The 4,816-nt window shown below is 35.2% G+C and overlaps 1 pseudogene; it reads right to left on the bottom strand.

Moving 5' to 3' along the window:
- Window positions 1–286: 286 nt before the first annotated feature.
- LOC128215241 (uncharacterized) lies at window positions 287–3,955 on the bottom strand (annotated as a pseudogene).
- Between the last annotated feature and the right edge of the window lie 861 nt (window positions 3,956–4,816).

Here is a 4,816-nt window from a genome sequence, read left to right as displayed (position 1 = left end):
GGGCAATTTCTTGAAGATTCTCTGCATTACAGCAACGCTACTTGACCTTCCAGATGCCGAGGTGGCAATCAGGAGCAAATTTGGTGTGCCCATTCAACATAGTGTTTAGGGCTACACACCCATGCACTCCTGAAAATTGTTGGAAGATCTGTTTAGTGTAAATAAAACTTATCTATATGCACAAAAAATAAAAGTAAGCAAATGATTTTAACTAGGTTATTATCAAAATGTCAAAACATCTTACAATAATGGAGTGTTTACATATATGGTTATTTAGCTAACCTATTCCTTATATCAAGTGACTGTCCACTATGCTTTAACTTCATCCAGTTCTGCATCCGATTAAACTAGAGCACCAAACGCAGGTGTCAATGATGTGACTGATCTCGAAAGACAGTGCAATGTATTTTTTCTAAAAACAGAAAAAGAAATATTAACAGACTAAAAAACTTACCTGTCACTACACGCCACATGGCATACCAAAGCACAGTGTGGTTCTTTTATTGGCCGACTGCATTATCAAAATGAACCTGGAAAGTTTAATACATTCTTTTTCATATTTTAGAACTTGTGGTTCATGAAGCAAAGTGATAATGAGGGAAACATTTCATAAGCCATAACTGAATCAAAATATCCAACCGTAATCAATCATCGAATGTGAATTTGAAAACAACAAGAGCTGTCACAGAGACAGCACGCTCGACTATTCCGCCGCTTTTCGGTGAAAGGATTGAAAAGTTTTGGCGAAACATGCATGGATCACTGTTAGATTAGATTTCAATGCAATACATGATGTGCGGAGATATTAACATAAATGTGGTTACATGCAAAATTTTAACCAGAATTGTTAAGTGTAACAATAAAGGGCCATTATTTGCAAAACACAGTTATCTAATTTGATTATTCAATTAACTTGGGTGGTTAAATTCCATTGTATGAAGTCTCAATGCAATACATCAAGTAGTTGCTGAGATATTATCCTATGTGTGCTGACATGCAAGACCTTAACCAGAATTTCTAAGTCGCATAATAAAGGGGCAAAAATTATATAATATGAAGATCGATTTATCTTACTTGATTAAATAAGAAGGTTAAATGGTTGGGAGCCTGTGTGTAAAGTTTCAATGCAATACATGATGTATTACCTGAAGCATTGACTTAAAAGTGGTAACATGCAAAACCTTAACCAGATTTCTATGTTGAATAAAAAAGGGGCCATTATTTGAATTTAATGCAAACTAGAGTGATATTACTTGGTTATTTAAGTAGATTGGATGGTTGAGTACCATTTTATAAAGTCTCAATGGAATTCATCCAGTAGTTGCTGAGATATTAATCTATGTGTGCTTACATGCAAAACCTTAACATTTCTGAGTCAAATAATAAAGGGCAATTATTTGCATTAAATGCAAACTAGAGTTATTTAACTTGGTAAATTAAGTAGGTTGGATGGTTGAGTACCATTGAATCAAGTCTCAATGCAATACCTCAAGCAGTGGCTGAGATATTAACCTATGTGTGCTTGCACACAAAACCTTAACCATAATTTCTAAGTCAAATAATAAAGGCCTTTTATTGGCATTAAATGCAAACACGAGTTATCTAACTTGGTTAATTAAGTAGGTTGGGTGGTTGAGTACCATTGTATAAAGTCTCAATGCAATACCTCAAGTAGTTGCTGAGATATTAACCTATGTGTGCTAAATGCACACAAAACCTTCACCAGAATTTCTAAGTCAAATAATAAAGGCCTATTATATGCATTAAATGCAAAGTAAGAGTTATCAAACTTTGTTAATTAAGTAGGCCGGATGGTTGAGTACCATTGTATAAAGTCTCAATGCAATACCTCAAGTAGTTGCTGAGATATTAACCTATGTGTGCTTGCACACAAAACCTTAACCATAATTTCTAAGTCAAATAATAAAGGCCTATTATTTGCATTAAATGCAAAGTAGAGTTATCAAACTTGGTTAATTAAGTAGGTTGGATGGTTGAGTACCATTGTGTTAAGTCTCAATGCAATACCTCAAGTAGTTGCTGAGATATTAACCTATGTGTGCTAAATACACGCAAAACCTTAACCAGAATTTCTAAGTCAAATAATAAAGGCCTATTATTTGCATTAAATGCAAAGTAGAGTTATCAAACTTGGTTAATTTAGTAGGTTGGATGGTTGAGTACCATTGTATTAAGTCTCAATACCTCAAGTAGTTGCTGAGATATTGACCTATGTGTGCTTGCACGCAAAACCTTAACCAAGGGGTGACGCCGACGCCGACGCTTGGATGAGTAGTATAGCTCTCCATATTCTTCAAATAGTCGAGCTAATAAAATTGGTTGTGAATGTTTGTTCAAATTATGCCCCCGGGGTCATAACTGGCCATCCCCCAGGGTTCATAGGTTTGGTATACTTAAATTGGGAATGTATGAAAACAGTTATGCAGACAACTTAGTGGTCTGCTACCATGGTTGTTCAGAGTATGCCCCTGGGGTCAAAACTGGCACTGCCTCTGGGGTCACAAGTTTCCTAGAGACTTATTTAAGAAATATTTTCAAAATGTTCTTGTTTCAAACCACAAGGCTCATACCTTTGATATTTGTTGTGGAGCATCATATGATGACTGTCTAGCAAAACAGTTGAAATTATGCCCCTGGGGCCAAAGCTGGCCTCACCCCTTTTGACCTTCTTTTTTATTTTTAAAGCTACAGAAATGAAATTTTGACCATGAGTAGTTTTGAAAGCAATTTTTTTTTGTCATGCAACTAATCTGCTAACAACACTTTCTGTCCTCAGATGTTGAACGTGCAACGTTTTCAGGTAACCCAACTCAGGATTTCAAATTACCCCGGTTTGGCCTAGATAAAAAAATTGAACAACAATGCAAAGCAATGCAAAGCAAACAACATAAAAAACATCCAAGCTAAAATTTAAAATGTGACATGGAAAGATAATTTTTACATGTACATATTATGGTATAAGATATTTCTTATTCTGTTACTTCTTGTTTAATTCAGAGTGACATCTAACCATAAAAGTATACCTGAACCTTCGGCACACATGCCAAACACTTGACATTTCCGTGGGGTGGCAAATATATATCGGCCCAACTTGTTGCGCATGATGTGGATAGTGGACTTGCTGGACAAAATCCCACGAGTAATGATAGTGTACATCTTGGCTACATGGTTCAGCCCCTTCAAACACAATAATGATAGCATCTAAATAATAATCAATTAGTATTTTATGAAAACATTTGATCTAAACCATTATTTAGTCACATTCAAATGTTAGTAATATACACTGTATCAGAAATTGTTATGGCAAATTATAATTAATTGTGGCACAGAAAAGTGTACTCGGATCAATTATTTTTTTAACAATATATTAACATATCAATCTTATTTTGGTTTGGGCATGGCTCTAACCTTGTGACAGAATTTCACTGCTATAATCATCTTTGCTTTCAGCAGTTAACTCCTTGTACAGCTCGCTTTGTTTTTTGGCAGTGCTTAGATGAGCCTCGTACTCACTTACACGTTCATTTTTATCTTCATCACTTAGCTGACCAGACTTTCCCAATTTTACACCAAAGTCTTGGCATTTAAAACAAAGGTCAGTCTTTGGCTTTGCCAAGGCTATGTAAGGTCAAAGTTCATTCCAAATGTTACGAAACGTTTAAAGACAGACTTGTCTATAGTCAGTCTCAATAGAACTTTCCTAATATATTTCATGAATTTCAGCCATGTTAACATTAGATGGCAATAAAAGAACAGTCTGATTTGGGCAATTAGGGGGCTGACCTGGCAGTGGCAAAGCATTATCCGTTGCATAATGTTCAATAAAGGTTCTCAACCTGCTTCAGTCTGTAAAGCTAAGGACGTTAGCTGGGGCTTTGTGTTTAGTCCCATGAATTCTGGGCTTTATCCCCTCAGAATCCAGTGATTTTGCCATTCTTTGCAATCTACAATGAGATGTTGCATGTGCAAAAATAAATGTGGTTTTACAGATTTTGTGTCCCATAAAATAATACATCTGCGATGGTTTCACACATATCTTTTGTGATTTCTTATTGGAAAATATGTTGCCAGTGGTAACTCTAAGGGCAAGCAAAATACTCTTAATAACAAGTTCTCTTTCATCATTTGAAAGGTCCATGCAGTCTTGTCTGTAGCTAACAGTTTCTCGAAATCAACTACAGAAGAGCATGGTTTTCCTATATATAACTCTTTACATCCACATGTTGCTGTTCACAGTTTGTTTACATTTCCAATTTCCTTCAAATCTTCAGGTCTTGAAGTACCAACATAATCATTTGACACAGTAAGAACATTTTTTGTTGAAATTAGTTTCAGAAACATCATGTACACTATCAGACTCATGTTCATTGTTTACTTCACAATCTGACAGAGTCATCATTATTAATAAAACATGATAAAATTAATCTTTCATCTGAATCTTTTATAATTTGACTTTGAGAAGACTGCACAATTTCATGAAAATAAAGACTGTCAAGTTTAAGGAGTTCATTTGCAAAGTCTGGATCATCATTTTGAATACAATCTATTTCATAAGGTACCGTCGAGGCCTGTGACAATGTTAACAGACTCATAGTTTGTTCGACATTTAACCTTGGCATCATTATCGGTTGCTAACAACAAAGAAAAAAATAATACTGTATTTATTTCATTAGCGCCTCACATTATTGGCTAGAAATGTTTGCGCCTTACCGCAGTACAAACAAATTTACCTTTCGGTAAATTAAACACACGTAAAAATGATCAACCAAACATCAATGAATAGTGTTGCAGAGGG

This window comes from Mya arenaria, chromosome 13 (assembly GCF_026914265.1).
Source record: "Mya arenaria isolate MELC-2E11 chromosome 13, ASM2691426v1".
Classification (NCBI taxonomy): domain Eukaryota; kingdom Metazoa; phylum Mollusca; class Bivalvia; order Myida; family Myidae; genus Mya; species Mya arenaria.
Note: the sequence above shows the minus strand (reverse complement) of the source record. Positions and strands in the feature narration are given on the sequence as shown.